The 25,630-nt window shown below is 50.3% G+C and overlaps 1 protein-coding gene across 6 annotated transcripts in view; it reads right to left on the bottom strand.

Moving 5' to 3' along the window:
* Positions 1 to 23,729, bottom strand: part of BOC (BOC cell adhesion associated, oncogene regulated) — a 72,264-nt gene extending 48,535 nt beyond the window's left edge. For 3 of the 6 annotated variants that reach the window (XM_045851736.1, XM_045851733.1, XM_045851739.1), the window contains exons 1-2: positions 23,261 to 23,729; positions 18,758 to 18,851 (exon numbers count right to left, since the gene is read on the bottom strand). The gene's annotated coding sequence lies outside the window, so the exon portion shown is untranslated. Of the gene's footprint in view, positions 1 to 16,606; positions 16,627 to 18,757; positions 18,852 to 20,811; positions 20,846 to 22,672; positions 22,683 to 23,260 lie in introns of those variants that run through there. The other 3 variants (XM_045851734.1, XM_045851737.1, XM_045851735.1) reach the window with 3 other exon arrangements.
* Positions 23,730 to 25,630: the final 1,901 nt, after the last annotated feature.

Here is a 25,630-nt window from a genome sequence, read left to right as displayed (position 1 = left end):
GGTTTACTCTCTGTAAAACGAGAATGATAGCACCTGTTTTGCAGAGCCCCTTAAATGAGTAAAGATTACATGTAGCAATCATGCAATAACTTGGGGCAACGGGTACCATGGAACTTTACTAATAGCCGTTCACCTGAGGTCTAACCTCATACCGGGGCATTGCCACCTGGTGGGCTTTTACATTAATGTCCCTTGAGACTGAAAGACATGTTGCATTTTAACAACTCCAGACACATTTGATATCATCTCTCTGGTTCACTGTTCCTTATAAACTGTACGAAATTAAGCAATTGCCTGGCTTTGTTGCCCTACACACATGCATCAAACGTTCAAGAAAATGTTCTTTGTTGAAAAAAAAAAGCAGTAACACCTACATCTTACGCAGTGCTTTACAGAAGCTCGCAACAGCCCGTGGGACAGGAGCTCTGCGGGGAGCGCTGCAGTGTTCCCAAGTGTGTGGCAAGACTGGTGTCCAGTCTCTCCATTTCCACCCAACACGACTCAACATTTATGTCACTTAAGCCAAAAACCTCTCCCTACCACCACCTCCCACCCCACTGATGCCCTGTCCACATTCTCCTGAGAGGATAATAAGAGTAATCCCTCCTTAGTGCCTCTAATTGTCCAGAGAGAAAGCGGAAAGATCCCCATCAAACTGTAGGTCAGTTGGGACAAGAAACTATAAAGTTTTCCAGGAAGGAAAACACACCCCTACCCCCTCTGTGACCCTCACTGCCTGCCCCAGAGAGCAGCTCGCCTCTGACGTCGTCAGTGAGCACACAAAGTCGCAACAAACCCTCGGGCTTTTTCCACTCACCTGTTTCTTCTAGTCACAGCCCATGGCCAGGGCCACCTCCACAGCAGCAAGCAACGAAGTGACGCAGTAATACGGTGACCACAAAGGAAACAGGAGCGTCCACTTCCAAGCATTCTGATGCTCACAGTTAACAAAAGATCCAATGTAAAAGGAGCCGATTAGAGCCTGGGTAGGCAGCACAGACAAGGGATAGAAACAAACCTGACCCGGACCTGCGCGGCACGTAGGGCAGATCTCAAACGGCCGAAGGTCCTGTCTCTCGGGATGAGGGAAAACCGACCCCCTCTGATGAGCGAGCGATCCGTGTGTGAACGCAAACCTTACTGTCATAAGCAGGCTCAGGGGAAGGGGGCTGGGACGCTGACCACCTGACGGTGCCCGCTGAAAGCAACAAGCAGAGTCAGATGTATCATGCTGGGTAGCAGGAGTCTCTGTCTGCAACACACACGACCAAAGGAAAGGCATTTCCCTCAGACCATCCAGAAACAGGACAGGTGCCGTGCACGTGCAGCAGGCAGAGGGGATATGAAGAAAAACAAGGCACAGTCTCTCATCCTTGGAGGACTTGGAACCTCGTCAACATTTAGCTTTGACAACATCTTGTTATTACACCAGAATTAAAATGCAGCATCGCCTCAAGAACAGATCAGAGTCAAAGATAACTGCAGATTTTACCAAGTACAGGCAAGAAACCAGACCACTTGAGCACACTCACATGTGCACACTCAGGCCCTGCTCAACACAAGTCCTTCCTCCAGCGTAGCCCCTTTCACAAGTCCTAAAAGCATTCCCCTTTCTGTCACGTGTGTTCACTGCTAGCGAAGTCTGGGAACTTCATCACAGCACACAGCCGAGGCAGGAAAAGGCCTGGAGGTAGTGGAAGCCTCTGAGGACTTCTCAGGCCTCAGCTTTGTCACTGCCACTTCTCACTATATAGTAACTTATTTGTTTACAAGTCTCTCTCCTGGACACCTGGTAGATACTCAATATGCTGTGAAGATCTACCTTCAAAATCATTTCCAAGCCTAATTAATTCTATTCAGTCCTTGAAGTATGGATCTATGAACCCCAGGGGTGCTTCTACTGCAAAGCAGAACTTGAGCAGAAGGTAATGTGTCTTCTATCTCCACTCCTACCTCCTTCCAAGGTCTGGCTTGGGTTCTTATTCAGGGGAGAAGGCAGGCAGGCCTCTGTGGCCCCCAAGCATGAGGCGGGTGGGGAAGAATGAGAAGAGAAGTAGGCACTGAACAAACGGGCTTCTTTCAGTAGGCAGGCACCCCAGCACCTGCACTCTGTGAGGCAGTGGTCAGGGCCCAGCTCTCATCCCCCGAGAGTCCTGCACTGCCCCCGTGGAAGCACCATCACACAAATTATTTACAGGTCACAGAACTGCTAGGCCAAAGGCCTCAGGAATCAGGAACAGCAATGATCACAAGGGCACCATCAGCTCTAACACAGTTCTGAGTAATTCGGCGAACACCTGTTGAGTGAATCAAGAAAGACCTGAGGCACAAAGGTGGAAGGTCACGGGAGAGAAGAGAGAGAACTGTAGTCACATAGTCAAGAGAGAGCTTTTCCTTAGTATGAGAGGGGCATTTTGGACACTTTAGGGGTTAAAAGGCTTATTTTTATTTACTCTATGAGGTAACATAATGACCAATTCCAGTTAAGCTGTCACCTGCAGCCCTTTTCTGTGCTCCTTCCTCAGGGTGATCGAGCTACCAATGGCACCAGGCCCACACCCAGCTCTCCACGTGACTCAAAACCATCTCAGGTTCTGTGGCTCGGGATGGATGGAGATCAGGCTGCTGCTTCCTGGCCTGTCTGGTTCTGGGGCTGATTCGAGCCAATGTCAGGCAAAACTGCCTCCAACCCCAACAAACACACACACACACACACACACACACACCCCACCCCACCGTACCCCACCCCCAACAGGCTCATGCACGCTGGCAAAAAATCTGAAGCCTTCAAATGAAAAGCTAAGCCTTGAGGTAAAATGACTGAATTGCTGAAGATGACAGATCAGAAGCTACCGACCGCTCTGTAGCTGGCATCTGACTGCACTGTGACGGGGACAATGTCTCTCCTAGATGGTCCTGCCAGGAATAAGCCCTTGCCCTAAACTTGAGGTGGAGCCACTTTGTCAGAGGACAACGAAATCTATCTCACACAGGGGTGTCGAAGGAAAAACAGATTACACCAGTAAATCATCTACAGCAGTGACTTTCAACCTTTTCCATCTCGTGACACACAAACTATTTACTAAAATTCTGGGACACACCAAAAAATATATGTTTTGCCAATCTTACAAAAAATAGGTATAATTTTGATTCATTCATACTGGAGGGCTACTGTTGTGTTGGCTATTGCCATTTTTTTCTATTGACACTCTAAGGGAAGAGAGGTCAGGGCCCCTGACTAAACAGTCAGGTATTGCGTGTTTTAAAAATGCTTGTGGCATGCCGGCTGAAACCCGCTGACCTAGAGCAGTGACTGGTACAGCAGCTGTTCAATAAATCAGAGCAGCTCATTGAGTCTGAACAGCTCTCTTTGGGGTAACTGTTAGGAGCACTGTACCATCGTTAGTGTGACCCTTGTTGCAGATGCATCCTCAGCATTTCAACAGAAGAGGTAGGAGGACAGGCAGCAACACCTCAGGGCCAGCACCCCGACCTGGGCACTCAAGCCTCCCCAGGCTTCCCGGTCCAGGCGCGTGCTCTCACTACGTCTAAACACAGACACATGCTCACGCGCAAGGGCACGCACACGTGCGCTCACAGCTACCAACCCCAGCTCCAGCTGGTGAGTGTGCTGTAGAGTCCTGACAGTTTACTTTCTTTCCCATCTGACCTCATACAAACACACTCTCTTCACCACCTCCCTGACCCCTGAATATACACATTCTGTCCCCAACTCTCCCAAAGCTTTCTCAATTACAAAGCTCTTTTAAACCAACTAAAACTTAAAATAAATACCAATTTGAAACCCGAAGCATGTTCCAGTCTGCCTGTCAGTCCCTGCCTTCTGCGGGAAGCCCCCAAATCCTGTTAGCTGCCCCCAACTTGTGAAGCACCGTGGCCTCGGTGCGAGGCTGGCACAGGCAGAGAAAACAAACACGTGGCATCTTGCCAGCTGGGTCAGGCACCGCTATTTATAGCAGAGCCAAGTGTGGGGGCTTGGAAAGACCTGGGGAGGAGGGTCAGGAGCAGAGGGGTGGGGATACGTCCACCCAGAAGGAGCAGGAGCTGCTGTGCTTTGGCTCCAGCAGCTGCAGAAGCTGCAGAGGATCCCTGCCGAGGCTCTGCCCCTCCCAGGCGCAATCCCTCCCGGTGCGGTGCGACTAACACCAGCACTGTGCCTCAGGGAAGCAGCAAGTCTTCGAGGCCAGAGCGCCTGTCATCTCACTAGTTACTGTACCCCGACATCTCTCCTATCACAGTGCTTGGCACATAGTAGGAATGCAAGAAGTATTTGTTGATTACATAGATACATGGGCTTTTTTTTCCTGCCTACCCCACGAGGTTACAGATAGAGAAGGGGAAGTAGGTGGAAGGGAGATCAGTGAGGAATGCCTAAAACAGAGCTTCTAAAAACCCATGCATGTTAAAATGTGCTAGCGAAAATAATTTAAGGAAATGCCATGTTAAGAAAAGCTAATTAGGTTTATTTACAGCAGGCCTTTTCCGAACCTTTAATATGCTACTACGCACCATGAATCACTGACGGGGGGCAGGACATGCACTGAAGCCTGAGTCACTTAACCGCAGGCCTGGACTTCACAACCACAGGCCTGGACTTCACGACCGCACTGCTCTTTCTTCCCTGAGGACCATTAGTGAGGGGAATTTCGTCAAATACACTTTGGGAAATGTTGGTCTAAGAGGTTCCTGGAGAATATCCCAAAAGCAATTTGTAAAACAGCACAATCCCATTTTTGTAAATAAAAAATTACATAAAAATATGTGGTACATAGTTATTTGGATTGTCACAGGAAAATATCAAGAGATAAATGTTAACGACAATTATACCTGAAGATTAGGAGATTTGCACTTTTTACATTAAACACTTCAGAAATAGTCAGTGGGGTATACTATCACTTTTGTCATTAAAAAGGCAAATTTTTTTTACAAGCTGCTCCCAAATATTATGATGTCATCACACACTATTTTAACTTCCCATGGGTGTGGAGGTGTTATTTCCCAAAGACCCCTTGGGCCGAAAGATGTCACTCTTTGTCCACTGTCCCATCTAAACATTTTCATGTGTCTCTCCCCAGCACTCCACTCCTTCGGTTTATTGAGGACACCTCCCCTAATCCCAGGGTTTTGCAGTTTATACACAATAGGGTCAAGTGTTTTGGGAAAAAAAATGAAAACATTTAATATTCTGTTACTAACTTTCAGAAATCAAATTGCTTTTTTTAGTCAGATGTATAAAATATCCATCAAGTACTTAGTTTGCTGAAATTATCATGTTGGGTGTGTTGACATTTACAGACTGCCTTTTGTCCTGCTAAATTACTGATATCGTAATTCAACTGAGCTATAAATGGAATTAAAAGTCACTGAGATTTAGTGACTGTTAACATACCAGGTTTTGTTACAATATGAGACTAAGGCAAATTTCCTATTAGAAAAAATAATCAATCATAGCATAAAATGAAGAAAAGCACTTGACCACCTGTTAGTTACTGTGTGTGAGACAATGTGCATGTGTTGTCTTGTCTAACCTCTAAAAACTCTGTGGAGTAGGTAGAGCTGTCATCCCCATTTTACAGACGCAGACATTGAAGCTTAGAGAGATTAAGCATCTTGCTCAAGAAAAGGACACAAGGCCTACAGGGCTAACCTGCTTCCTCTGCCTGTGGGCTGTGCTGTCCTTGAGCGGTTTAAGTGGATACACGAGGAACTGTTTTCTAACAAAGGAGCTGAAAAAGGCTGGGAAAAAAATAAAACAGTCTGAGATGGAGTCGTGCACCAGCTTATCATGTTTCTGGGAGCGTTGGGTTGGCGAGTCCCACAATGCACTCCTGAAGATGTGCTGTGCCCACCCCACCCAGAGTCCGGCGAGGTCTGAAGGCTTACACCCCATCCAAAAGTTGGCAGCGGCACTTTGAGTCTGGCTCCAAGTTATATGCACCATCATGTATGAGAGACAATAAAATTCCCCCACTTCTGAATCCGGCCTCTCTCATCTTCCTTCTGTTCTTAAACAAGCATTACAAGGTAGGTTCCCAACTCTGGCTGCATGGAAGAATCAGCTGGGGACTCGAAAACTCACCAACACTTGGGCAGCCCCTCAGGCAAATTAAGGTAGACCCTCTGGAGGTAGGGCCCAGACATCAATCAGTCTGTAATTTTTAACTCTCTCCTGGAAACTGTAATGTGTAGCCAGGTCAGAAAGCATTGGGTGCATCTGCCATGGGCCCGGAGGTCATTCTGATGAGGAGCATCTACCAGAAACGCCCTGAGTGCATGGATACCATGACTGGAACTGAGAATTTGCATTAAAATGTTCCTGACTGTAATATCTTAAAGAGATTCTTGTCATTTTTAAAGCTATTTTTTTTTCATTTCACACATTGACTTTAAAGAATGAGACATTTTCTCAAAGCTTCTCTTAGATTCCCCCAGATATCTTCTGGACTATTTGATCCCTGTTTTTCTCCTCTTCCCATAAAAATTAAAACCCAAGAGGCGGCCACTACTGCAAAGAGAACGCTCTTTGGAGGCCAAGACAGGCTCCACAGCAGCAAAGGAAAGACTCAAACAGGTCCCTGGGGGAGCCACCCCTGCTGTCTGGGGCCACCAACTTCCAGCAGGTGAGCAGGAGCCTAGAAGTTTCCAAAGCATATGCGCATTTTAAGGCTTGCACATCAAAACCTGAAAGCCACCTGAGATTTCCTTAACAAAACCAGAGCAGTCTGCAGGGGCTCACAGACCACCAAGAAGTAAAACAGGTGTTGGCTGTCCAGGGGGTCCCCTGTCCACTTAACACCAGATAGCATCAGAAGGCCCGGCTATCACTGGAACCGGACATCCCAAAGGGCTACCAGCTCCGCCCCCAGCTGCTGGCCTTCCTTCCCCGAGGAGCTGGATTTTCAGCTGGATCCCTACTGGGGAGAAGACAGCTCCCCACCCCCACCTCAGCGACTTGGGTCCCACCCAGCCCCTCCCCTCTCTTTGGCCCTCCCACTCCAGGAATGGGGCTGCTGCTGCCCAACATACACCCAGACTGGTTTCATCTCCTTCCAAATCCATTTTGTGTCTTAACTTCTGCCAAGAGTAAAAATTAAAACACTCACACACACGCATCGTGCGTGTATGGGAGGGGAGGACAGCGCTGGAAGTTTGAACTGAAAAAGACCAGGCAGGGAGTGGGAGGGGCAGGTCCCTGATGAAAGTCAGGGCCTGAAGACCTCCCCGGGGGTCTGTCATGTCCTGCCTGAGGCCCCTGCTGGCTGCACAGGGGGTCAGATCTGAGGGCAAGTGTTGGCAGCAACGCCCCTCATGTTCCCGGGACACCCCATTTCACACCCTTTAACCCCCCATCACTGCGCAGAGGGGCCAGAGCAGCCAGAGCAGCCAAACTGCCAGCACGCCAAGGGCCGGAAGCAGACTCCATTCCCCACACTTGGAGGAGCCGGCTCCTCGCCAACTCCAAAATGAATAAAACAGCACTTGGAATGACACTCAGGCCTTGGCAATGCAGGAGGCTTGCTGGCTGCTTGTGGCCACCCAGAAAAACGGGTCTGGAACTGGAGCCTCATTCTCAGAGTCCTGTCCCCCCCAACACCCAAGGCAGGCAGATGCCTGAATCTGGGGCCCGGGCAGACAGCAGCCCCGATCCAGCCCTCTCTTGTTCTCTCTCACTGCTGACTTCGTCCTTCTCAGCAAAACCAGGAGCCCCTGCCCTGCAGAAGGATCACACCTAATGCTTCACCCACTCAGAATCCTGCAGGGTTCATGTAACAGCACCTTACTCAACTCCGAATCCCATCATTCGCTCCTTCTCCTCCCCCACATAGCGAAGCAAGTACTCACGTTACTCACACCTGTCCAGATAGAACCCACCCTGCCTCATGGAGTCACTTGCCTCACAAATCAATAAACACTTACTGACCACCCATTCCACAGGAGGCCTGGGGAATCCAAAGATAAAGTTCAAGCTTTATCTAAGAGCTTCTAAGAGCTCGACATCTTGGTGGGGCCAGACACGGAAACATCACCGTGCGCTGTAGAGCGACTGGGAATCAAACCTGAGTAGCCCTGGCTGGTGTTCCTTCCTTTCCATGCCACTGTTAGGAAGGGGGCAGAGGGGGGGGAACGACTGGATCACGCACTTCTGTGTGATGGGGTAGCCTGCTGGCATCCATCCTTGTCCCATCTGGCATACGGAGCGCAGTGAGGAAAACAAAGTAGTAGCTTAAAAACCCCTTTGTTTGAGTTGATCATTGTTGAATCCGGGTGATGGGTACATTGGATTTGTGATATTCTTCTTTCTGTTTTTGTGTGTTTGAGTTTTAAAATAAGCAGATAATAAAGTCCCCCCACCCCCTGCAATAACATAACTAGCACAAGATCCTCCTAAATCTTCCTAATCCTTCACCAACTCCCAGGAACGTCCCCGCCCTCCGCCACCACTATGACACCTCCCCAGTGTCTTCTTGCTTAGCCCACATCAGCACCATCCGGCAGGTTTCAGTAGGTGCCCAGGTTCTCGTGGGTGAGGGTGGTGTGCCCCCTCTTAGACCTTCAAATGCCCCCCAGGGGTGGGACAAAGAAGCAGCCCCACCCCTGAAAGGAGACCGTTGGCCGCAGCCAGAGGAGGCCTGAGGAGCCCATCTCCCTGGCTCTCTGTCTCAGGGAATCTAGAGCCAGCCAGTTGCCTCCCATGCCCTCTGCGTCCTTTATGGGGCTTCCCTGTCCAAGATGGGCCCTTCCCAGGACCCTGAGCATATCTCACCAACCACATGTCCCCTACTTGGCCTGGCTTTTCCCTGACTGCAGGACCAACCAAGTGCATGGGCCTCGAGGTCCAGGTGAAAGTCCATCCTTTTCCACTGGGCCTGCATTTCTCTACCTACGAAACCCTCAAATATACTATAACGGACAAAACTCTTTAAGGAGCCAATCTTCTAAGAATAGGGGCTTTTGGGAAAGAATCACAAATCAGCAGCTCATCCAAGCCAAAGAATAATAATCATGATGGTCATAATGGTGACTCTCTAGCACTTACTTCTGAGCCAAGCACTCCTCTAGTGAGAAAATGTGGGCAATGCGGTTCCACGTGGAATGACCCTGTTGATTGGATTCGGGAAACATTTAGAAGTTAGGTTATAAGTATCTTGAGGGCAGCAGGCACAGTGCTCAATAACCTGTGGACTGAGCAGTTGAAAGGCCACTCTTGAATGGTGACGAACATGTCTCTGGGCCCATGTGGAGAACGCCTGAAGAGGCACGCACAGGTGCTGCCCTCCGCAGGGCTCACTGCTGGGCATTTGGATAACCAGGAAGAGCTCAGCGTGAAGCCTCAGGTGACTGAAGAGAGGCAGGGTGCCGGCGGTCACGAGTTTCTATGAATGGCATTCTTCACTCAGGGGAGACAGGCCAGAGCTCCCCAGCCCAGGGAAGGCAACACCCCTCATCTTAGCTGAGATCAGAAGAAACAAGGTCTCGGTGCTTTTCCTCCATCCAGACCACGGGCGTCAGCACTGGCATTTGGTTCATTCCCTGGTGTGAGGAAAATCTGTCCTGCCTGCCTAAGATTCCACCTCAGCTGAGCTTCCGTCCCCCTTCCCTTCCTGACTCTGGAAGCATGCAGAACTTTGTCAAAAAGGAGCCTGCCTGCTCCACTGCCGGGGGTGGGGGGCTATTTCTAGAGAGCAGAGTAGGCTGGCAGTGGGTAAAACTGGAACCCATCCCTGGTTACTACGGATTGTTCTGGAAAGAAAGTACTGAAGCTTCCAAAGGAGCAAGGCGCAGGCCGGGCCTCCTCCCGGTGGCCCCAGTCTGATAGCGGCCACACTGCTGCAGGGCCTGGTGGGCCCCCCACTGTGCAGAATGCCATCCCTTACACTAAAGGTGATTTTTTAAATGCATCACATTTATAAATATAAAGGCTATTTATGGAAGCCTTTCGGAGACACCCCACCCCACCCCACCAAACCGGGAGAAAAAGAAATGGCTTGTCAGATCACATACTTATCTCTGGGTTCAGAAACCGTGGCCCCTGCCCCTGGACACACACTACCTGGCAGGTGCCTAGAGAAGCCACCAGGGATTTTTTTTTTTTTCCGGGAATCTCACTGTACCTCTTAGGGACAGAATTATGAGGAGGTGATTTCAGGGTAAAGGTTGGGTTTGGTAAGGAAGAGGGGGCCCGCACTCACATGATTCAGCTGTTCTCTATCCTCTGCCTCCCCAGACAAACGGAGGCAAGGGCCGAGGCTTCTGGAAGCGTAGACGGTCAGACATCTCTGTCACAGGCTCTCAGCCTCTGGAGTGAGACCCAGGAAGCCAAGGAGCCAGGAGGCTCTACCATGACAACGAAATTAACAGCGGAAGCAAGAACCGCTGGCCTGAAGAGAGTGTCATCCCCGGAAGAGCTCGGAGAGCTTTAAACGCTGTGCGCACAGTCTCAGTGAGGAGCCTGGGGCAAGCGTGGTTAGTCTGCACTCGCACTGGGGCCAGCCGGGCGGCGCCACTGAATGGCAGTGCAGAGGCTTCATCGGGCCGTCGGCGGCTGCTGACTGGAGGGCAGCCTAAGGCACCAAAGCAAACCAGTGGAGGAGGAGGTGTGACTTTGGGTCCTCAGCACGGAATGCCCCCGAGGCGGGCAGTGAGTCTCCTTCCTCCCTCGTGCTGAACTCGACACACCTGGCTGGTGTCCTTCAGCATGAGAAGGTACCAGCTGGCCTCAGCTCTGTGTTTATCCCAAACAGGAAGTGATGGAAGCGGGGTCTAACGTTCAGTCCCTGCTCCCCAGGGTCAGAACTCTACCTGGTACCCCTTTCCTCAGTCCCTGGAAATTTCCAGCCTCGTTCAGGGGGATGAGCTGCATGATCTCTGTTCACATGCACTTTCCTTGCTCCTAACGGGTCCAGCGCTGGAGTGGGGTTCAAGGAGCCTCTTCCTTTGCTTGGGTTATAAAATCCATCACCATCCCCTGTCCCCCAAAGAGCCTCACTGTCTAGAAGGACTGCTGAGTGCACTGGATACTGAGGTTCCTGCCACCAAGCTCCCAAGGAATCCTAGTCTGTGAGGCTGACTGGAGAGGGCAGCGCGTCCCAGCAGCGGAAAATGTTCTCAATCTCTCTGCATCTGGTGGGTCTTCCCCCTGACTGACCAGGGCTCTGTCACTCCCAGGGCTCAGCACAGACATGGCTGGGACCTGGGCTGACCCAAGAGGCTGGTGTCCGGTGGTGGCAGGCACAGGATGTGGTCTGAAGGAGGGTGCCTGGGGGCGCTCACTTCCCCACTGCTAGTGCTCGGCTCCAAAGCAAGTAAAACAAACTACAGAGGAGGAAGGCAGGCAGACGGGTGCACCTCCTGCCTGTTTGGGAATGGGATGGAAAGGTCTGCAAAGCTGACACTTCCAGATGCGGAACCCAAACACAGGCAGCTCCTGACCGTTTACCAGCCTGGGCGAAACTCCAGTAGCACCAGAGCCAGGCCTGCTCGGTGGACCAAGGAACAGCTCTGCAGACTCTGTTCAGGTGGGTCTCAGCACGGGGAGCTGGGCTCCTCCTTTGCTGGCCCCTTGCTCCCCAGCTCTGTGTGTGTGTGTGTGTGTGTGTGCGTGCGTGTGTAGGAGAGAGGCCATGTTTACAATCAGAGGAGACAGCTAAGTGAAAGAAGCCAACCTGAGAAGACTATATACTGTGTGATTCAAACTATGGCATTCTGGAAAAGACAAACTCGAGGATAGTAAAAAGAGCAGTGGTTGCCAGGGATTTGGGAGAGGGAAGGAAGGAGGCTAAAGAGTGGTGGAGCACGGGGGATTTTAGGCAGCATTATTCTGTATGATACTCTAATGCATTGTCAAAACCCACAGAATGCACATATAATGCAAAAGTGAGTTTTCATGTAAACTATGGCTTCAGTTAGTAACAATGTGTCAACATTGGCTCAGCAGTTGTAACAAAGTTACTACAGCAACAAGTTAGTAATATGGGAAGTTGGCGGGGAGTGAGGAGTGTGTGGCAGCTCTCTGTCATTTTCACTTAATTTTTTTCTGTAAAACTAAAATTGCTTTTTTTAAAAAAAAAAGCTATTCATTTTTTTTAAGTTAAAAAAGAAGCCCTAACTCATGTGGCTCAGTTGGTTGGGCACTGACCTGAAAACTGAAAGGTTGCTGGTTCAATTCCCACTCAGGGCACATGCCTAGGCTGTGGGTTTGATCCCTGGTTGGGGATGTGCAAGAGGCAACCTATCAATGTTTTTCTTGCACATTGATGTTTCTCTCCCTCACTTTCTTCTTCCCTTCCCCTCTAATTTCTAAAATAAATACAATTTTAAAAATCCTTGGAGAGGAGGCTTGGGCTATTCCCCAGCTCCCCAAGGTGCTGTAGATGTTTGATCTGCAGGCCTTGAAGTGTAATTTCTCAAACACACTTATTCTCAGCACAAGACCTCTTGGGATCTTCATCCCTATTTTTATTTCTTTCTCAGCTTCTAAATCTAGAACCCACTCAGAAATGACCAAGACGCAGTCCGCAGTCAGATCAGTCCCCTCAGGGCAGATATCCAAACACGCTGTCCCCTGTGCTTCCATGTGTGTGCGCCCCAATAGCCGAGACTGTGTGTGTGGCCGGTGAGCCCGGCAAGGGGCCTGACCGCCCCGCCCAGGCACTCACGTCTGTGGGGACTGAACTGTTCTTAAAATCATCCCACGCTCTTCATGTCCCTGGCTTGTGGTCCCAAACCAGATTCACCAGAGCTCCAGTTCAACCCAGGAACTGGGCTCGCAGTGGGGGAGCCATACAGTAGGCAGCCCCAGCAGCCAGGAAACCCCAGACAAAACACTAGACTACACGCTCTTGGTGGAGTGAGAGGGTACGCTGGGCTTCTCTGCACTCCCTGGCCAGGCCTAGCCCAGTGCTGGGCATAAAGTAGAAATTCAATAAATTCTTCTTAAGCGAGTGATGTGGAAGGGCCAGGGAGGCATCCACTCTTACATTCCCCTTCCAGATGGAACAGCTGGCAGACCTGCCGAGGCTCCTGAAGTCAGCGGGAGCGTCAGCCACCTTGAGGAAGAGAGAGGAGCTGGGCTGTGTCTGCTGCAGCCTCGCACCCTCCTTGCCAGCTTTTCTAAGACAGACACTCCTGTATTACCAAGACTCTCTCTCCCACATACCTCCATATACAAATACCCAGAATGCATTTTTCTTACATAATTCTCATGTAATTATTTCATTTTGTTTGAAGATCATTATGCCCCTTTTGATATTCAGGAGACCCATGCAGATTAGTAAAAAAAAAAAAAAAAGAAGAGCACCACACAAGAGATTCTATCTAGGCACTGGGAAGAGAGCAAGGGACAAAACAAAGTCCCTGATCCCATGGATCTTTCATTCTAAAGGAGAAGCAGGCAATAAGCAAAAGAACAAATAGATATATGTTGGGAGGAAATGTTAGGCTGAAGGGAGAGGGAGCGACGGTGGCAGTGTGATTTGGTAAAGGGTGGTCAGGGGCCTGAATGCAGCGAGAGAGGGGATGTGCAGGTGTCAGGGAAAGAGCCTTCTAGGCAGAGGGCAAAGCACCTGAGAAGGCAGGTTGCTCAGCTAGATGGAGGAGCAGACAGGAGGCCAGGGTAGCCTTGGGAGTGGGCGGGGGGGGGGGAGGACAGGGCCGACGGGCAAGGGGGGCTGCTGAGGGTGTTGAAGGTATTTGGAGTTTTTGCTGGAACAGGGGGCCATGGAGAGTTCCGGCTTCTCTTCTGGAAGCTGACACTGATTTCTCCATAAACAGACCATGAGGCAGGGAGGTCGGGGGATTTGGAAGCAGGGAGAACACTTAGGAAGCTCCTGCCATATGTCCAGTGACATTTCCTACTATTGTCCAGGTAGGAAATGTCACCGGAAGACTTGGGTGGTGAGAAGTTGCAGGATTCTGGATACGTTTTAAAGGTATAACCAATGTCACTTACCAATTTATTAGAGAGAATATGAGCGAAAGTACAGAGCCAAAGATGACTCGCGGGTTAGTAGCCTAACCAGTAAAACAGAAGATGTTGATCAGGGCAGCAGCAGAGGAAAAGGCTGCATGGAAAGTCTTCCCAGTGACCGGGTCTGAGGACCGCTGCCTGATGGTGCATCCAGGGCTGGGCCTGGTCCTATGGGGTCTCCTCCCTCTCCCCACCTTCTCATCCCTTTACCTCTGTAGACCTTGGACCAGTGAGGGTTCCATCAGTGCAGCCTCCCCACTACTCATCCCTCTGGCTCCCAATCTATCAGTAACCCTCCTTTCGTCCGTCCCTCTTTTCTTTCTTTCACTAATAACAGCCACACTTGACTGAATGCTCATAACACCTTTCATTCTCTTTACAAGCAGCATCTTGCTTCCTCCTTGCAACAACCTTAAGAAACTGGGGTCTCGGTTTAGTTTAGGTAATTAGCCCATAACATACAGCTAGTGATTGGCAAGGCCAGGGTTCACATGCACACCTGTCTGGTTCTGAAGTTCCCCTTACCCAGAATGCTACACAATCTCCAACCTGAAAGTGGCCCCAGAAATACTGCTCCCTCCTAGAACCATCTTTCTCCAGCTTTTCCTACCAAGACTGTCTTCAGACCTCAGTCCTCTCGGGTGGGATCCCCCAGACAGTCCCCAAACTCCATTGTTTCTTCTTCTCTCAGAAAGAATGTTAACCGGGATCCTCCCACCAGAAGATCTTTTCCTCTCCCAACTTACAGGACCCTGAGACCTTTCACTGCCTCTTCCCGCCAGAGAGGGAAAGGCAAGTTAGCTGGAGCGACCTGGAAGGGCCTCTGGCAATAGGACTGAACTGCCCCCAGCCCAGGCTCCCCCTCAGAACAGAGAAACACACCACAGAAGTGGGTGCGGCCCTTGAACCCTGACCCGCACCCATTCCCTGGAATGTCCTATCTCCTTATTCACCTTGGGTGGGCACGGACGCCGGAGGCCTTGGGTGTTTGGGGTGCTCGGGAACTCTGTGAATCAGAAGTGTTCCCTGTGCCATCTCACTGCCTCCTGATGGTGCTCTGGGGAGGCAGCTTGTGCAGACGGGAAAACAAAGGCACAGTTTCCATGACTTCCAACCAGTTGCCCACCTGTTGGTCACATGATTATATCTTAAACCCTGATGTCCTGTGTTCCTGCCTTAACCCAGAATGTCCTGACTTTAGGCTTTCCACGTTCGTTAAAGAAAAACAAGGAACTGAGGGTAAACGTGTCCTCCAAAGCCAAATCTCCACCATGCTCCTCAGCCAGGAGGGAGAGGTCCGTTCCGCTCTGCTGCAGGAAACTGCCTGCAGAATTCTCCCTGCTGCCTGCCCTGTGCATGTGCGTCTGGAGGCTTCCCTCTCCTGTCAGTTACCTGTCTGTCAAAACTGCTACCTCCTTCCTCGGGGCGCTTTTCTGTACAAGCTGCCCGTCTCCTGACCAGTAAGTTAACTGCTCAGCCAAACACCTTCTCCCGCTCACGCCACCTGGGGCAAGGAGGACCTGCTTGATCAGACTTGCAGACACCTAGGGAGCAATGGGTTCAGTTGGCATCTACGGTGAAGCAAGATTCAGACAGCCAGTTCAGACGACGTCCCGGGGGTAAAAACAAAAAGTCAGGAAACACATTCTGAGATGAGACGCAAGGTGGAGGCGGCTTTTAGTTTTGCCTGCGAAGACTGGCACGAGCTGGGCACAAAGCCTGGCCTCCTCATGCTGCCGCCGCTGAGCTCGTCAGAGCCTTCCAGCTGTGTAAAGGGCCCCACCTGCCCCTTGCATTTTGCTGCAAAAGAAATAGCTCCCCCAAACTAAGGGAACTCTGCTTCGGGGGAGAGATGGTCTGGGCCTTTCTGTTTCCTTCAGAGCCTGAGTTTTGGAGTCAGCAGCCCTGTGTGAAAATCTCGGCTCAGCCCCTCCCCAGCTGTGTGACCAGAACAAGTCACCACAATTATTTAAGCTTCAGCTCCCTCATCTGCAGAATAGGGTCATAATGCCCATCTTCATGGGACTGCCTGGGGCCTGCAGAGGTAATGCTTGCAGCACTAAGCACAGGACTGGGCACACAGTAGGTGCTCGCTGAATAGCGGCTATCTCCACCTCACTGGAAGATGCAGAGGCAGGCAGTGCTGCCTCGTTGGTACGGAGATTCCCCAATCTCAGCCTGCCCTCCCGGTCCACGGATAACTCCGAGTGGCAGGGTGACAACTCTTCCTTCCCACGATGAAGGGGACCTGCTGTTCTCATGTGCTCACCTCTTGGGAGAGAGGTTCGCCACATACAGGCTTCATTTGTAAATTAGGAGGAACAAAAATTAACCCGATCACAATACTGCCTTCAGCAACCAGTTCCATTCTTTTCGCCCAAACTCAAGACCTCTGTGGTGTTTTGGTGATGGGGAACTGGTTGCCAACCTTGCTGTTCCCATCGGGCAGGAGAGCTGAGCTCCCCCACCCCTCCTCTCTCCCATTGTCAAAGACCACCCAGTGAAACTTGCTGGCAAGCTGCCACAGTCCAGACAGGAGAAAGCCAGGCCTAACTACCCAGCCTCCGTGCCTGCAACAGAGGGCTATAGAACCCAAGCACCTGACTGTGGGGCTTTCACCTGGCGCTGACGCAGCCGGCACGATGGCAGACCACCAACGGTGTCAAAGGAGGTTTGCAGGTGAGTGGTTCCAAGGCCTGCACGTTGGAAGAGCCATTAAAATCGAACGCGTGGCTGTAACATAGCAGATTTTTATAGAACTTGTTCACTACAAAACATCCATTCATAATGACAGAGGTAAACAGCCATGAATTTCCATCACTTCATGTGGGCTCACTTGCAAAAGAGGGCACTGTGCTGACTGGCTACATTCTGGATTGCACGTGGGCCCAGGGACATGAAAAGGAAGGGCTGCAGTAATCCAGTGTGGGATGATCGGTGTTACACAGAAAGCAGGAGGAGAGTCCAGTGTCGGGGGGATGATTTGTAAAATAATCTGCTTTCACAGAAAAGTAATAAAGCCAGAACCCCCCTATTTTCCTCTCCAATTAACTGTGACCCATGCCTAATAAACCTGCTGGGATTATAATGTTAGGTAAATTCAGACTAGTAAAGGCACTTGACTGGGACTAATCTGGAAAAACATTGGCTGAGCCAGGGAAGGTTGGGGAGGGCTCTCCTTAAGAATCCAATCCCAGCCCAGCCTGGGGGAGCTCTCCGAGGCCAGCGGTTCCGCATGCCCTCCTCCTCTCACCTGTAACTCCCATCCTGTGTGACAGTTATCTCTCAGCAGCCACGGAGGCTCCTGGGTGACAGCAGAGCTCTGTGACTGTTATTTGTCCCTAAGATAAATGTCCCCTCACTTGCTACTCTGGGAATGATTTCAGAGCCAAGCCAACCTATTCCAGACAGTACAGCAAAGCGCAAATGGAACGGAAAGGTAAAAAGCTGAATCCAGGCATGTGTTTCTAGAGTTCTCAACTATAAAACCTGACATACATGAGAGAATAAAAGACACATTTCTTCCTTTTTGCTGTGAGAGTATTCAGTAACTGGTTTTAGAAACCTGTCTAGTAGTCACATTTCTGAGATTCTGTACTCAATGCAGAGATTCTAGTTTTTAACTTTCCTGAAATTGGGGGCGGGGAGAAGTACTCTGAACTTATCTCTTGTCTCAAGAATACTTCAGCCTAACAGCTGCTGAGGAAAGGTACATTTTCAGGGAAAAATAATGATGGGCAAAGGTAAGAAAACACTGCAGTGCTGCCAGTCCCATCTCTGCCTGTGACACTTGGCCTGAGATGTTGACTCTCCATCAACAAGCCTTTCTCAATTGACCCAGTCCAGGTACTTTAACAATGGAGTTTTAAAGTCCCTTCCCTGAAGGAATGGGATCCTGATATACAGGAATGGGCTCTGGTATACAGTAAGTACTCAATAAAAGCTTGTGGAAAGGATGAAGGCTGCAGTCTATATACATGACATCATCCTCATCTTGTCCAATGCTGTACAAACTCATGTTAGAGAAGAATAAACATTCCTTAGCCATACTTCCACTGCTGAGCTCTTTTTCCATTATTTTTTATTCAATCCTACTTACCCTGGCCATATTATGTATTTTCCTGCTACTAACCAGAACTAGTTGAGACTTTCCTCAACATTTTCTCTGGCAACCAAGTTAAGTTGACTGTGTATTACTGGCTCTGATCTTTTTCCTATGATTTCCTCTCACTGTCCAATAATCCTGTCCCAAACATCAAAGGCCTTCTTTGAAGATAAGGCCAAATTCACCATTAGGAAAAGAGAAATTATTCCCTAACTTTACTTCAGAAGATGGAACGACACAGAATCCCTCTGGGTTTTGAGAGATAAACACTGCCCGGGACATCGGATCACAAGGCATTCACTGTAATACCACTGACAGAGACATAAACACAGGGCTTTCCTTGCCCAAACCTGAGTTCGACTTTTCCACAGCAGTCCTAGCCTGCAAATCCTGTAGGAAATGGTTTGTACCCAGTATGTCCAACAGTTTGCCTCCGGGGAAGAGGGGTTTGAGTGGCTACCCCGGGGAGAAGAGGCCACCACAGGCTCTGACTAAAATGTATGTGAGCCAAACTGGAACCGACATGTGTAGTCCACATTCCACTCTAGCTGGACCCTTCCCATGCCAGATGATGAGAAACATTCTCTCTTCAAGTGGCAACACAAAACATGAAAACCGACAGACCCAGCAGGCCAGAGATTCCATCCCGTGGGCAGAAACCTCACCTGCTTCTTCCGCTACTTCATTGCTGCTCTCTCCGATGGTGGCAGTGTTGACAAGACATCGTGGGTCATGGGTTCCTGGAAGCTTGTGCTGGGACTGAGGAAAAAGAGAAGTGTCTCATCTTTTGAACAGCCAAATAAACAAACACTCCTGAAGTATTTGCTTTTTATAAGGTGCATTGCTACAAACCACAGTAATTCCTTATTAACCCAATTTATAAATAAGAAAACAAAGAAAAAGCAGTTTTTCTAAGATCAGAGGCTTCCTTAAGTCTCCAGGTACCTAGCTCCTTGCTAGAGATGAAGTGAAAAATGGATGAAGGATGCTCTGGCCAGTGTGGCTCAGTTGGTGGGAGCATTGTCCTATATACCAAAGGGTCATGGGTTCAATTCCTGGTCAGAGCACATGCCTCGGTTGCCAGTTCGGTCCCTAAGCATGCATCTAGCAGCCCATTTCCATCAACATCTACCAACTATCTCTTAAGAACACATTTTCAGGTGACTTCATACAAAGTAAGGTGGGCTTACAGGAGTGGTTTGTGGGTGGTGAGGCAGTAAGCAAGAAATAAACCCAGCAAAAGTCAAGGGTCAGCTACTAGATGGGTCAAGCTGAAGCAGAAGGCTCCCCAGGGCAGTAATATTATCATGAAGTGGGATGTAGCCACATATGACAAGGCTGAGAAATTTAGATTGTGCCCTGGCTGGTGTGACGCCATGGACTGAGTGCCAGACTGTGAACCAAAGAGTCCGTGGTTTAATTTCCAGTCAGGGCACATGCCTGGGTTGCAGGCCAGGTCCCCAGTAGGGGGCATGAGAGGCAACTGCGCAGTGATGCTTCTCTCCCTCTCTTTCTTCCTCCCTTCCCCTCTCTCTAAAAATAAATATACAAAATATTTTTTAAAAAATTGTATTGTAAGCCTAAGACTGTTTTTAAGCTGGGTGGTGACTTGTTTGTGGGACTGATGGAGTACAGGTGCATTGTGATATGTAGACAGTGGGCAGTCCAGCCGAGGGTCAGCAACAACTGTCAAGAGCATGAACAAGTGTGGAGGGAGCAAGACTAGAAAGGTGATGCAGATGGTGGAATGATAAAAGGAAGGGCAGGAAAGACTGGATAAGCTTGGGGAGGGAGTCTAACTCAGTGGCGGTGGAGATGTAGGAGCCCATTAGCTCAGTGGTTTGAACCAGTGTGAGCGGAATTCACATGCAGAGCCAGGGCCCCGACCTGCGTTTCCCAATCCTCAGGGCAGTGCCACTCCAGATGGATCCTTTAGGCCTTACTTCCTGCATTCCTCCCCCCTCTCTCTGCCCATTACCAACCCCGAGGGCTCCACAAAAGCAAAAGCCCCATTTAGGAGAGCTTTCAGTTAACATGGATTTCTAGATGAAAAACACCCTCTTCATCCCAGTCCCAGGCCCCAAATATTTGATGCAGCCTCATAAATGATGAAAATATTACGGGTAAAGGCTTTGTGTGGGAGCACTCTTAGGATTTGGGTCATTTCCACCATAGCAATGGGGTGGACATACCTGTTTTCTGTGTGTCTTTGGTCAAAAACACAGAGACGCTGCAGGGCTGTCTATACTTTTGTCACAACCATGTGAAAAGTATTATGTACATGGATGAAGAAAAACAAGTTGTGTTATAGTAGGGGATTGTGGGTAATTTTCAAAAACAGTTTCTTTATTAGTTGTAGATACTTGTTCAATAAATTAAAACTGGGAGGGGGAGGTAGCTCAGAGAACCACCCTTGGTCTAAGAACAGTTATTCTCCTGGCACAAGACGCTCCCAGCCCTGGGGCTAATGTGCTACAAGTGCCTGCTGGATTGAGGTATGGAGACAACAAGAAGCTCCACATATTAAAGTAAACAGATTTTTAAAAACCTAACAAATCACTTTTTCCTCTCCTCCTCCAACTTCCATTTGCTTCCCCTCTCTCTTATTTTTCTAGACAACAAGGAAGTTTGGAGAAAAGACAGCGAGCTCCTATTGCATAAGATATTTTAGTGCCAGGCTAATACTTTCAGAGGCCAGGAAGTACTGGCTAGTAATTACCTGTTGCACTTGGGTCTTCTTTGGTTTCTTCTCACTTGTTTGAAAGATGCAGAGAGAAAAATCCTTAATCATTAATCATATCAGTATCTTTGCTGAAATCTGAACCCAGATCCCCCAGGGGCCTTTGAAATACTGTGACCACCAGACTCACTCCTCACCCTCCTTGCTTAAACTCTAGGGTTCCCTGGGGAAGTCAACTTAATTACTTCATGAGCAAAAGCTACTTCTTCTTAGGGCTTGGAAACCACAGATACGTTGCTAAAGAGAGCTGGGAGCCCAAACACTTGAAAGAGCACTTCAAAGTACAGAAAATCTCTGGACCCATTTGTAGGGCAGAAAGGAACATAAATCATCCCCTTATCACAAGTTGGCCAACTAGTCAACAGCTAAGCAGGATCCCCTTCCCAGATGTGGTCAAGGAGCCAACCACCCTGGCCTCCATCAGCCTCCTCTCCCAAGTAAAGTCAACTCCAGTGGTTTGGGCAAATTCTCCTGAGAAAACGTCTCTTACAATGTTACTCTTCTGAGATCTCTTAAAAGAGGATAAAAGGGACAGTGTCTGCCACCTGAATCTTTAGATGTCGTAGGTGTGCACCGCCTCTAGCCAGCCACCTGAAGGGCCAAACTCAGTAGTAAACGGGAAGAGCCAGATCAGCAAAGGGGCACAGTGAGACAACTCTTAAAGGAACTCCTTTCAGTTTTACCTCTTTCCATAAACTCATTCCAAAAACTCATCTGGCAGGGAAGTCATAGCTCCACGGCTGTTCCTACCCTGCCTCTGTCCCACTGACCCCAGGGTGCTTCAAGATTACCATGGGAACCCTCTGGGTTTCAATTATGAGACCATTAAAAAGTGCCAATTATAAGACCTCAGAAGCGTTCCTGGGTAACCTGTTACACACCTCAAAATGGCCAAGCTCTTGCCTCAGAGTCACTTTAAGTAAAGTTCAGAAAACAGGTCACCCAGATGTACTGAGCTCCCCTCCCCCAGCCCCCACTTCAGTCCAACAGGACCCTGTTTTAGTATTGTCCATGCTGCCCTTGAGAAAATAGGGATTGATTTATTAGCTGTAACCAGAGGAATAAAAAAAAAAAAGCCCATCACAGAGCTGGACTGCCTGTTCAGGGCCCAGTGGTGGAGTAAGTCAAAAATGTACACACATTCAAGAATTTTGAAAATGCCATTCGCTCGATGGCCGATGTCTGCAAAGTTCTGGGCAACAAAGAACAGGGTAACAAATATGAGCTGGGTACAGGGCATCTGGAGGTGGCACCAGGGCCTGACACCAAAAATATACTTTTCACTTAGTCCACCCAAAGAGGTAACTCTGGGTCAAAAACTTATGTGAACCCATTTGAACTAGCTGAGAAGGGATGGGGGAGGGGCAGAACACCCCCACCACACCCAGAAAGCGCCTGTTTAGGACTGCTGGTGTGCGGTTTGGGTATTCTTAGCTCTACTGCCACATCTCTGGAGGGATGCAACCACCATTCAAGTAACCCTGCCAGTGCCATCCCCATCCCCAAAACAAAACTAAATAAAACAAATCCCCAAGGCTCCTTAAGCTCATCCAGGTCTGCCAGCCGGCCACCCCTCATAACTCTCCCATCACCTGGAAGAGCAAACTAACCTTGGGCACCCCAAGAGTTTGGGAGGACCTTCTAAAACCCAACAGAAAATTCTCCCTGGGTTCCTTGCCCATTCCCACTTGTTCAGAGGTTCATGGCCCCACCTTCTCACAGTTATACAAACAAAAACTCCAAGAGCACAACCCAAGGAGCACGCTGCGCGCGAACACACACGTACACAAACCCCCTTTCACCGCTGCCCCAGCCCCAAGGACACCTCTGGACACCTCACTTCAGCCTCGTCCTTTCCACCCCTCCAGCTAAGGATGTTCTTCTGGGGCTGTTTCTCTCCCGGTCCGGTCCGTTTGGTCCCTCTTGTTAGTGTTTTCCGTTTTAAACACCAATACCATCAACCCTCACTCTCGAAAGAGACCAAGAGTGTTGAGTGGCTCTGTGTATTGGCCGATCGCGCGGAGGTCTTCTCCCCGTGGCCTGGCGCACGGGGCCATGGCACTGATGTCAACCTTTGGGGAAAGTTTGGGCGGCTGTGCCTGCGTTTTTTCCACCCTTGGAGCTTCCGGGAGCCACCGGCCAGACCGCACCGCAGGGAATAAGATGCGGTGCCCCAGGCACCCCGCGGCCCGCCTTGTCCCAATTCCTCTGTCCCCGCGCCAGCGCGCCCCTCCTCGGCCGCAGCCCCCGCCAGCCCTGGGCCGAGCGCTCCGACTAGCTCCCACCGCCGGCGCGTCCCCATCAGCCACCCGCTGGCGTTTCCTTGGCGTCGCCGGCCTGCGGTCGCCTCCCGCCCCCTCTCCTCCCCAAACCAACAAATAAACACAACTTTTTATGAAAAGAAAACAACTTCAGCGACGTGACTCACCTCTGGTGCAGCCGGCTCCTGGGAAGGGAGAGCCGGGGCCCGGGGGCCAGCGTGGTGGGCGCGGAGAGAGCCACACGGCACCACGCCGCACCGACACCCGACCCGCACGGTGACACCCGGGAACGCACAGAACGGGAGGCGGCCGCAGGGGGAGCAACAAAGGAGACCGGGACCCAGAAGGTGCCGGCCGGGGAGGGAGGACTCGTGCGGGCGCGTGCGGCTGCGGCGCGCGTGAGTGTGTGTGTGTGTGTGTGTGCGTGCCTGTGTGCCAGGGTGTGCGTGTGCGTGTGCGCGCGCGGCGGCTGACACCGCGGGCCGGGCTCAGGGACCCGGCGGCAGGAAGCGGGGGCCGCTGCGGCGGCGGCGCCGGCAGGAGGACAAGGCAGAGGACGCCGCGCCCAGCGCACCCGGTGCCTCCATATGGAAGAAGCTTTTTTGGATGACTGAACTCGCAAACAATTCCTCCTTTTGCTTCTCCTGCCTAGGAACCTCCCATTACCGCGCGAGGCGGAGGAAGAGGGGGCCAGAGGAGGCGGGGAGGAGGGGGAGGAGCAAAACGGAGCTAAGAAAAAGTCTTGGAAAGGAAGCTGGAAAAAAAGTCTCTCAAACTCAGTTTTTCTCCTAACACCTATTTTCTTTCTGTTGCGCCTTAGGCTTGCGCTTCCCCCCGCCTCCAACTTCTCCCTCTTTCCTATACAAATGGGATCTCCTCTGCCTTCCTCCCCTACCCGCGGGCTTCCCCTGCGCCCCCGCTTTCCCTTCGGCTTCACCTCGGACCCTTGCTCCTCTCGCCCGCTCTCTTCTCCCCAAGCCTTTTTCTGACACCCTCCTCTCAGTAGTCACCTTCATTCTGCAAATAAACTATTGCATAAAGTCAGTGAAACCAAATTTGTTATTAAACTCGCCCCCTTCAAAAAAGTCGGGTAGCGGCTATCGAGAAAATGATAAGGAAACCAGCCTTGGGGAAGCCTCAAGTCCACCTCCCCCGACCCAACCCGCCCGACGGGCTGGGGAGGGAGGAGGGTTTGCCGCGTCCTCTGTGACAGCGCCCTGCCCTGACCTCCATTCATCACCCCGGGCCCACGGAGCCAGGAAAGGGGGGAGGGGGGAGGGCGAAAGAGGGGTAGTGGCCCCGGAGAAAAGTTAGTTACCTCCTTGTGTGCACGTGCGGGCAGAACGCATGCAGAACAGCGGTTCTCAGACTTGAGCTGCAGCAGAACCCCATGCAGAGTTATTAAAACACAGATTGCTGGGCCCCACCCCCAGAGTTTGTGGTTCAGTGGGGGCTGAGGTAGGCCCGGGAAATTCTCATGTCTAGTAACTTCCCAGGTGCTGCTGCTGCTGCCGCTCCAGGGCCACATTTTAAAAACCACTTTTCCGGGGTACTGAGAAGTCAAACGTATGCTGAGTGGGTGGCATATTGGGTCCCCTTCTTATTCTTTAGGAACGAAACATAGATTGTGAGGAAACCAAGACCCAGATTAAGTATTTGCTCAGAGTGAACCTCGAGTGTGTGGCAAGAGCGGGGTGAACGGTGGTGCTGCCTCCCTTCTGTGGCAGGATGGCTGCGCTGGGAGTCAAGAAGCCGCTGTGTGACTGAGAAAGTCACTTAACCTCTCTGGGCCTCAATATTGCTTTCTTTATTTTCCCATTAGTAAAAATACATACTTCATGCTGAACGTATAATTTTAATCAAATCTGAATCAAAAGATGTTTAAAGGGGCAACATAAATATACTTTATTTGATATGGTGTACCATTTTTTCCCCTCACTTATTTGGTAACTCAGGAAGGAGCCAGTTTGTTCATCGATTTACTTTCCACCCAGGTGCCTGGATTTTTAGGCCTGTCCCTGTAGTAAATGGATAAAGGGGATGATCCATTTTCCACAAGTTGAAAGGGATTTTGAACTCCCTCTTTGAACTATACCCTTGTATTCTTTCCTATCCTTTCTTCTCTAATTTCTTCCGTACCCACTTTCCTTCTCTTTTCATCTTCAACATTCTCCCTTCCACATTCTCCAAGACCTATTTTTCTCCCCATTCAGTTCTACCTTCTTATTGTCCTCTTTCTGAGGCACAATCCAAGCTGCTAGGCCTGGGGTCCACCCTGGGCACAGAACTCTTCACTCCCCAAGGGACTGGGTCAGCCAGCCTTCCACTGTGGCAAAAACACCCCCTTGCCTCAGAGCTCCACAAAGGGGATTCGCTGTCTGGTTTTCAAAGACAGCTCCAAGTACCACTCCCACTGGCAAGGTGGGATTCCCATGAGAACACAATGTGTGAAGTTCTCACATTGATTCTTCAATATTCCTACATACACTATTCATTACTCAACATGTCAAAGATGTCCTTACCACTTCACACTGTCC

This window comes from Phyllostomus hastatus, unplaced genomic scaffold (genome assembly GCF_019186645.2).
Source record: "Phyllostomus hastatus isolate PE091 unplaced genomic scaffold, TTU_PhHast_1.1 phas_contig_86, whole genome shotgun sequence".
NCBI classification, from domain to species: Eukaryota; Metazoa; Chordata; class Mammalia; order Chiroptera; family Phyllostomidae; genus Phyllostomus; species Phyllostomus hastatus.
This window is presented reverse-complemented; position numbering and strand designations above follow the sequence as displayed.